The sequence below is a fragment of the Myotis brandtii genome, unplaced genomic scaffold (assembly GCF_000412655.1).
Source record: "Myotis brandtii unplaced genomic scaffold, ASM41265v1 scaffold185, whole genome shotgun sequence".
NCBI classification, from domain to species: Eukaryota; Metazoa; Chordata; class Mammalia; order Chiroptera; family Vespertilionidae; genus Myotis; species Myotis brandtii.
In genome coordinates this window covers 8,444,522-8,455,025 of record NW_005356870.1, presented here as the reverse complement: position 1 = coordinate 8,455,025, position 10,504 = coordinate 8,444,522, and the positions used below count along the sequence as shown (strand labels likewise).

At 35.1% G+C, this 10,504-nt stretch overlaps 1 pseudogene; it reads right to left on the bottom strand.

Annotated features, from left to right (window-relative positions):
* Positions 1–2,113: 2,113 nt before the first annotated feature.
* The window catches only part of LOC102258988, a 14,605-nt pseudogene continuing 6,214 nt past the window's right edge, over positions 2,114–10,504 (bottom strand).

Below are 10,504 nucleotides of genomic sequence, written 5' to 3'. Positions count from 1 at the left end.
TGTTATTTCACACCACAAGCATAAGGTTCACCTCTTTTCACAAATCAGAATAAGGAGTTAATTTGAACTTGTCAATGCAAAAGTGTATGTCATAGTTCACTGATTTTTCTAATGACAGTAAAAGGTGCTTATATATTTCATAGACAGACATTTTGAATTTTGAGGTTATAGAAAAACGTTCACATAAACCACATTAGTTTTTTTAGAAGGAAGAAAATATGTATAGTTTTTTATAGTCCAATTTTATTACAGCAACTAGAGGCCTGGTGCATGAGATTTGTGCACTCGGGGTGGGGGGCTCCCTCAGCCCAGCCTGCGCTCTTACAGTGTGGGAGCCCTTGGGGGATGTCAGTTGGACATCCTTAGCGCTGCTGAGGAGGCAGCAGAGGCTCCTGCCACCACCCCTGTGCTCGCCAGCCATGAGCCCAGCTTCTGGCTGAGCAGCATTCTCCCTGTAGGAGCGCAATGACCACCAGGGGGCAGCTCCTGCGTTGAGCGTCTGCCCCCTGGTGGTCAGTGCGCGTCATAGCAACCAGTTGTTCCACCGTTCGGTTGATTTGCATATTAGCCTTTTATTATATAAGATTACTTTAAAACTTCAGAATTTAAATGTGAAGCCATTATTTGAAAGTTGTTTGCAAGGGTGTAATTGTTTAAGACATTTATTCAGTTCTTACAAAGTTTCTTTAACCTTGGAATCATTACAAAATATAATATGACTTTAAAATCTAATGATTTTCTACTGAGTGCACTGCTGTGAGGGTTAGGAAGTGCATTTGTTCTGAATATTATCTTGGCTGCCTCACTGAGAAGTCACAATACTGTGTGTTTGTCAAACAGCTTGAAAAGCTAGACAGTGCTATTAGGAGCAATATGGAATTGATAGGTAGAGAGATTATTCTTACCTACTGTTTTGTGATTTGGTAAAGGCATGGCAGTGAAGTTTTTTTTTAATATCCTTTCATTCCTAATGAATTGTCATAAGATCTGCAGATTGCTTTTTTAAAAAATCATTGTATAATCACAGCAGTGGTAGAAAATTTATTTCAGAAACACAATATCTGGTAATCCCTATAAAAGACATTTGTAAAGTGATTTGAGAAATGATGAACTTTCCCAATATAAGACAAATAAATTTTATGTACTCCTCATCTAACCATTCTTTCAGTGCTTCTTGCTTTCCTGTATACATGCAGTTTTCTAAACATTATTTTGATGTCCTGTTCAATTAAACACTTTATTTCTGACTTTATCTACACCCCTGCACCTTTTTGTATTTCCTCACATAAAATACAAATATTAAGATTGAAATTTTAATGGTTTCATAGAACAATTAATATAGTAACCTCTTAGATATTTGGTTTATGGTATAATAGGGCAAATGTGTAACTTTTCATGAATGTGATTAGGATGGAGGTTAATTCTGCTTTACTTTCCAATTCTTCATTGATACTATCACAATGTCTCATAATTGCACTTTTTAGCCAATTAAAAAGCCACAATGTTGTACTTGGAATTCAGAACAGAAATATGTAGGCTTTCTTTTGGCAAAAGAAGGAAAGGGAGGGAGAAAGTGAATGTAATTTCTCATTTTCAGTATTGCAGTTCTATTATAGCACATAAATTCCACTGTATCATAGGATAGAGGTTTTGGGTACAAGATGTATAAAATAGGCTGAAATGTCATCCAGAGTAATAACACAGATGATATGAGGCTCAATAATGCAAGACCAAGAGAATTTGGAGACATTAATTTATGTTAATTTAAAATTTCCTATGTTACATTAATAATTATATAGGCCTGAGATATACCCCTTTGCACAGTGAAATAATCCCAAAATAATGCCAACATAATTAATAGCTTCTGCAGACCTGGATGACTCCCCACTCTGGCAATAAGAGTAGAAGTGGAGGAGGGACCAGAATATGAAAATACCTTCTCCCACTTCACACACCACAGCATAACATCTTTACCATCATATTCCAAAGGGAAAGTAAGTCTTTGCAACAGAAAAGAACACAAAATGTGAGAGTATCTAAGAATACACAAATATTTAAATGAAATGCAACAGGCGTTTCATTTGGTTTGATGACAGTGTGAATAATGCTTTTTCTAATAAATAAATTGGCATTGCTGCTGGTTGCCATTTAATTTCTTTATAATATGGCTTTCTGGTGTTGCATTTGTGAAGATAGTTCCTACAACAATGTGGGTACCCCAGAGACTATGATGAACCACTTTACTGCAGCCAAGATCATCAAAAGAGAATCCTAAATGTTGATAGCATTCATCTGTTTCAAAAGAGTGTTGTTTGTATACAGGATAGGGCAAAAGTAGGTTTACAGTTATGAGTACACAAAACACAGACTTTATTCTTGTGTTATTATTTATTAATTATTATATTATTTTCCATGGGAACAACTATAAACCTACTTTTGTCCCACTGTGTCTGATCCAAAAAATACCAAACCAATGATGGGTCAATAAAGTCAGCCAAATAGCCTTTGGCTCAAAGAGTGTAGCATATTTCCCTAGCACCACTGATGAACATTTTTAAGAGCATTTCTCTTTCATTGTCTACCTCCTCGCTCCAAATAGTCATATCATTCTTAGTTTTCTGTGTTACATCGGAATCATTAGTTTGTTGGAGGCCACTTCTGGAAACAGAGATTGAAAACCTCTTAGCAGCAATTCTGGACATGTTTGGACTGTGCACTCTACGCTGGCACTTTCTAGGTATGTTTCTGCATTGTTAATTGTTAATTTCTTGTGCAACAGGTACATCATTACCCTGAAATTCATTCACATATTGTGCCGTTGCAAACTCATGTCTTTCACTTGATAAAGGTTTTGCTAGAACATCAGGTAAAGTTATATAAACCTGGCTGTTCTTCTGTGACATGGTCCCAATGAGGTGACAGTCAAAACCTATGTTCTCAGACCATATTGTTCAAGAGCATAATAGGGAGGTGCAGTGGTCACATGAATCATCAGAAACTGAAGATCCTCCTGTTAAAAAGGCTTTAGATTGACAACAATTTTAACTAAAGAGCAAAATCCTGGAAGTTAAGAAACTACTCTGGCTCTGTTACAGAGCACATTGGCCATTTCTAGAGGAGAGAGAAGATGCAAAATTTCTTTCCCAAAGTTGTTCTAAGAGCTGTGGCTGGAAGATGGAAGAATTTGGAGGGATTACCATGGTTGAAAAACATCCACACCAATTACCACCACTGCCTCCAGCTGTCTAGAGTGAACTTTTTTAAAATCCAAATCTGAAAATAGTTTCCTTTATACTTCATTTATTATCCATTGCACTCAGCACAAATAGAAACTCATTAACCTAACATACAAAGTACTATCATAGTTACTCTCTGATTTTGATGGCATCACACTTCTCACAGTTTTGATTATAATGTAATCTAATTTAATACTTTTAAAGGTCCCCATGACTTCTCAGATTCCTGATTTTCTCTCTGCATCTCAGTCTTTACCATTGTATCTTTTCTGCCTATGTCTTCCTAGCGCCTTAATATCGTCAAATATCCCTCATCAGGAGTTTCCTTGCAGAAAAGTACCATCATGTTAAAAGGTAGGTTAGCAATCCCACCTATGTGCTCTTCAAGTGCTTATCTTTAAAACTGCAATTATTGGATTTAATGGCAACTACCATATTAATGCCTATAAGCTCCAGGTGAAACACTGAATGTTTTCACTGATGTTAGTGGAATTGGGAAGGTCTTGGATTCAAAGTCAGATTATGTAGGTTCATACCCTGAACTCATAACTCTAAAGAGTTCTAAGTGCTATATGATCTAACATACATTGTTTTCAATAAAATCATTATGTCAATTAAAATACTTTTCATAGATTTTTGCCAATAAATTACACATTAAGATAGAGCAAGTTTGATTTAGTAATGTACACAAATGTCCTTTCTTTCCATTGCAGAGAGAATGGTTAAGTAGGTATACCATACTTTTTTTATTCATACAGATTTATATGTGCTATAGGACAAATATTCATGCAATTAATACTTGGAATTATCATTTTCATCAAATTTGGGAACTTTTCCACCTTATTCTTTCAAATGTTTTTTTCTGCCCCCTTTTCTCTCCCCGCTTCCTTGAATCTCATTATACATATGCTAGTTTTGTCCCACATATCTGTGAGGTTTTATTTTCATTCATTTTTTTTTCTTTCAGTACTTCACACAGGATAATTTCAATTTATTTCCCTTTAAGTTCACAAATTCTTTCTTCCACCCACACATATCTGTTGTTGTTTCTAGTAAATTTTTCATTTCAATTATTTTACTTTTAAACTCCAGAAATTCTATTTCACTCATTTATTTTATAATTTCTTTTAATTGATATATTTTATTTGGTGACATAGTATTCCCAAACTTTCCTTTCATTCTTCAGACATAGGATTTAAAAAAAATTTTTTTAAACATATGTAGAAGAGTTGATTAAAAGTCTTTGTTTAGTAAGTCTAACAGTTAGGCTTCCTCAGGCAGTTTCTATTAACTGTTCTATTTCCTATGTGTGACGTATCTTTTCCTATTGCCTTGTGTGTATTATACTATTTTTTTTAACTGGACATTTTATAATGTGACTATTGTGGAAATAAAATTCCCATCTTTCCCAGAAATGTTGTTGCTATTTGTTATTGTTTATTCTGTTTGTTTTGCAACTTTCTTGTAATAATTCTTCAAAGTCTATATACTCTGCCATGTGCAGTCACTGAAGTCATGGCTCATTTAGCTTGCTAGAGAAAATGATTGATTGTCTTTAAATCAATCTTTCCTTGAAACAATGTCTCCTACTCTTTTCAGAGGGGCTGTGTGTGTGTGTGTGTGTGTGTGTATTGAAACATGCCTTCATCATTCAAGCACTTTAAGAGCTGTGCCTTAGTCTTCAGTCCCTGAGTGTTCAAAACTTTATTTCAACCACAGGTGAATTCTGGGTGAGTCCATCAACCTTCTTAATACCATCACTGGTGAAAGATTAGGGCAGTGATGGCAAACCCTATGACATGCGTGTCAGAGGTGACATGCGAACTCATTTTTTTGGTTGATTTTTCTTTGTTAAATGGCATTTAAATATATAAAATAAATACCAAAAATATAAGTCTTTGTTTTACTATGGTTGCAAATATTAAAAAATTTCTATATGTGACACGGCACCAGAGTTAAGTTAGGGTTTTTCAAAATGCTGCCACGCCGAGCTCAAAAGGCTTGCCATCACTGGATTAGGGCTTTCTCAGGTCTTCTTGGGTATGTGCAAAATCCTTCAGATGTATGGGCTGTGTATATTCCCAAGAATATTTTGGAGCTTTTAAAAGCCAACTATGAAATGTCATTCTCTGGGTCTTCCTTTTACTTTTTAGGCTACCCTCTTGTTTGCCCCAACTGTTATCACTGCTCAGATGTTAAGCAATTGTTTTCAACAAATGTCCTGGTAATAAGGCTTTCCCCACTGAATATACTCTGGATCAAGTGAAAAAAGAGAATCTCTGTTAACAGATCTTTTTCAGGGAGCTGCCAGACAGACAAAATACATGGGATTAAGCTTTCTGAAGAGCTTCAAACCCAGTTTTGTCACCTCTAGGGGCTGCGAGGCTGCTTGGTTTCATTGTTACCATGGCTGCAAGGCTGCTCCTGGTCCAGGTTATTATGGAGCTGGGCAGAGAGGGAAGGGGATAGAGCAAGTCAAAATGGGATAAGGTCCTTGCTGTTCTTACTGATATTTAGCTGCTTTATTTGTTTGTTTGTTTTTTGTTGTGTGATTTTTAAATAAATGGTCCTCAGGTTGTTGGAAGCCTTTGGTTAACTTTGTAGTTTGGAAAATGTTAATTTCAACATTTTAAATTAGTGCTCTCATTGCTTTTAAGGAAAAACAGATTTTAGAGGTCCTTATTCTGCAATTCTGAAAAATGTTCCTCTCTAATAATTTTTCACACCTTTTTTTACACTTTTTCACTGGGCAATGGCAAGGGTGTTGAACCCATAAACTCTTGAAAGGAGGAATTTGCTTACTTACTAAAGTTCATCTTCTCTACTCCTGGCTAATCCTTCCTTTGAACTCTATCCTCAAATACTAGTAGCTCAACTACTATCAGTGTTATGAAGTGTTTAGGGTCAGTGCAGATGTTTTAAATTGAGTTTTGTTTTTCCCCACATATGCCAGAATATATTCCTGGGATCATATATGCTCTTGGGTAACCTTGTCTAACTTCATCTGGAGTCATTTGGTACTGATATAGTAAAGCTTTTGAAAATCTGTCTCAATGTCTTTGTGCTCTTCTAACAAAGACAAATTAATTTTTTTCTTAATTCTTGTATGGTTACAAGGATATAAAGAATATTATATACAGCAAAGCAATAAACACATTCTTGGTATAAGTCTTTCAGACACATTTAAGAAGGCTGGCAGTTTCCCTAGGATTTCCTTTCTCCTACTTTCTATTGCAACCTTGCACTGTAAGCTCCAGTAACTACAATGTTATTACCATAACTCAATAATGAATGTATGTCAGATCTTTTCAGTGGGAGTGACTCCTTCAGAGAAATAATTATCAATGGAATGCAAACATATGAAAGTAATTTTATTTTAAAATAAAAAAGTACAATTTAGTAGTTCAGTGATTGTTTAAAGAAGGGTAAGTAAGCATCATCATAAAACTGATTAGTACCAAGTGAATTAAGCATCAACTTGCAGTTGATTTTGTAATCCGATTAGCTTATCTTTTTCTTTTAGAGTGAACGCATGGGGAGAAATACACATTTATTTTACTATGCATCTTTTTGAGTGTTCAATTAAAACACAAACAGAAGCTAGACCAGTGGTTCTCAACCTTCCTAATGCCGTGACCCTTTAATACAGTTCCTCATGTTGTGGTGACACCCAACCATAAAGTTATTTTTGTTGCTACTTCATAACTGTAATTTTGCTACTGTTATGAATCGTCATGTAAATATCTGATATGCAGGATGTATTTTCATTGTTACAAATTGAACATAATTAAAGCATCACAAAAACAATATGTAATTATATATGTGTTTTCCTATGGTCTTAGGCGACCCCTGTGAAAGGGTCGTTCGACCCCCAAAGGGGTCGCGACCCACAGGTTGAGAACCGCTGAGCTAGCCCAACCCATATGTCAGTGGTCAATTCTCAAAGTTTCCTTAACTGATAGAAAGTCTTCTGATAAAAGTTTCTGTATCAAGATTGAGCCACTTACTCACCACTGTTTCTCAATTACTTTCCTGGCAAGACAAATATGTTTTTGCATGCAGAAACTAGTGTTCTATTTAATTATCTCTGCAGATACACTGCATCAATACAATCTTAATTAAGAAGTTCTTCGTGTATCTTGGAAGTAATCTGTTCAGTGACTCTTGGAACATTTAGGTAAGAAGACATCTCCAAGTAATGTTTCAAATTTCTTTTTTCTTCTTTCTTCTCTTCAGTCAAACAAACCCCTAAAATTCCTTTGACAATACATACTGATTTTATTTAGCTACAAAAATTGTATATATTAATCATATTGCCTTACATGTTTACAATAATGCTGTTTATATGTAAGAACTTCTTTCTTTTATAATAAAATAATAAAGTCCAATTAAAAAATAATATTGGAATTATTTAAGTTCCCCCACACTCTTGCTCATATTTGTTGTAATGTGTGTGGAAATCTAATAGTGTTTTCAGTATGATTTGTGATCACAGATCATAGTATAACTACCGGAAAATAAATCAGAATCATGCTTTTGCCATTTTAGGGATAACACAATAATAGGCTTAAATAACTCCTAACATATTCATAATATCAAGAGAAATGATATGTTAAAATACATTACAAACTATTAAGCACAATCCAAATATAAGGTGAAATGACTAATTTTAATACTAAACTAAGTATGGTTACTGAACCTGCAGGTTTTATGTAGAAAAATGATATAATATTGAGCAGAAGCTATAGTAAGACTAGCATTTTAGAAAATAAAATAAGTTTTGATTTTATTTCTAGATAAGTTGAAAAAAGGATTATGCTAAGAATAGGTAAGGTTCCCAAATACATGACTTTTAGAAAAATGAATTTCTCAATACAATCATTAAATTAATGAGATTTTCCTTAAAAATACAATTGTTAATACCTTGGTTAAAACATATACTCATGCCGTAACTGGTTTGGCTCAGTGGATAGAGCGTCGGCCTGCGGACTGAAGGGTCCCAGGTTCGATTCCGGTCAAGGGCATGTACCTTGGTTGTGGGCACATCCCCAGTAGGGGTTGTGCAGGAGGCAGCTGATCGATGTTTCTCTCTCATCGATGTTTCTAACTCTCTATCACTCTTCCTTCCTCTCTGTAAAAAAATCAATAAAATATATTAAAAAAAACAAACATATACTCATTGTATGTATTTTTGGCTGTTCATTTTCAAAGATAAGAATTGTTGCTATTATACTTTTAGGGAGAAACTGTTTTGGTCCATTAAAATATTCCAGAAAAAATGAAAGCTTCTGCAAGTATCAGTAGAGCATGAAAGTTATACTAGTGTTAAAGAAATGATTACTCCAGTAATAAACTAAATGAAAATTTAAGCTCATTTATTTCACAAGACAATCAATACCTTTCTTATAAGCTATCATGTCTTTACTACTAATAGTATATCATTCTTATGAGGTCTCAGATGAATACACATTTCTACTGTTTTTCAGATTTTGTTTGCTTTCTGCAAAGCTAAAACTGACCTAATCTTTTTCCCTATTCTTTTTAAAAAATATTTTTATTGATTTTAGAGAGGAGGGGAAAGGGATAGAAAGATAGAAACATCAATGATGAGGGAGAATCATTGATTGGCTGCCTCCTGCCCACCCCCTACTGGGGGGTATCGAGCCCGCAACCAGGCATGTGTCCTTGGCTGGAATCGAACCTGGGACCCTTTAGTCCATAGGCGACACTCTAGCTAGGGCCTTTTTGCCTATTCTGACCTCATCTTTCAACATACAGATTAAAGCTGCTTATCTCACTGAAAAAAAATCTCCTGTTTCCCATAAAATATAGAAAATAGGAAACTTTAACTTGGGGGAACTGATTAGAAACTTTAAGTATATGTTGTCTGCTTATCATTTCCTTCTTGATCTACAAGGGTAATTGCGATTAAATTTACCAAACGTGCTTGAAAGGTGAGAAAGAATTAAAAAATAAATGATTGTCCTACGTGCCAGACTTCTATGTTCTGGTTCTAGCCTGGTTCACTAAACCCAAACCAAATATATCTCCGATATAGCGTTGCCTTAGGCAGGTGCCAAACATGCCCATAGTCTCTACATTATGGTGTGAGTATAGGTATTTGTGTGGGAGTCGGGGTAGTAATGGGGATTGGAATAGAAAGCAACAGTGATCTTAACTGAATTTAATATATCTTATTTTGGGGAAATGTACAAACACTTAAGAGCATGTGAAAACACTGCTAGGACCCTTCCAATGACTTGAAATTGACCTGTCCAAGTGAAACATAAGGTAAGTTCATGGCATATTTTCCTTTGTAAACTATAAAATTAAAACAAAGAGTTCTAGCCCTGGCCGGTTTGGCTCAGTGGATAGAGCGTCGGCCTGCGGACTTGGGGGTCCAGGGTTCGATTCCGGTCAAGGGCATGTGCCTTGGTTGCGGGCACATCCCCGGTGGGGGGTGTGCGGGAGGCGGCTGATTGGTGTTTCTCTCTCATCGGTGTTTCTGGCTCTCTGTCCTTCTCCCTTCCTCTCTGTAAAAAAATCAATAAAGTATATTTAAAAAAACAAACAAAATTAAAAAAAAACCCACACACAAAGAGTTCTAAAAACAAAGTTGCTTCATATTGAAGTCACCAAAGCCAACATGGTAACAGTCAGAATTTTTCATATTTCTTTTGTAGCTAGAGTTCAAGATCACTTGAGATTCTGTTGTAATTAGTTCCTTCTACTTGTTATATTATTAATATTCATGTACTAGTACTAAAAACATTAGTGCTGCTATTACAAAATTATACTAAAATAATATAATTATGTTAGCATTATTAGTGTTATTCTCACTCAAGCATTCTTTGTGATAGACTAATTCTAGAATAAAGTGAGCTAGCATGCTGCATTTTTACCTTCTTTTTCATTTTTAAATACAATTTTTCTCATATGCCTGCATTCCAATGAGAACCACTGCTCTGAAGGAGTCAGTTTCACTGAAAAGATCTGCTATCCATTCATCATTGAGCTATGCTGACAACATTGTAGTTACTGGAGCTTACAGTGCAAGGTTGCAATAGAAAACAGTGCAAAAAAAGTCATGGGGAATCCATAAGGCTTCTTAAATGTGCTTAATATACTTAGGCCAAAAATGTGATTATTGCTAAAATCTTATTTTTTTTAATGATCACAAGAATATTTTTTTCAATTACAGTTGATATTTAATCCTATCTAATAAAAGAGAAACATGGTAATTAGCCGTACATCCGCTACCCTTCCCA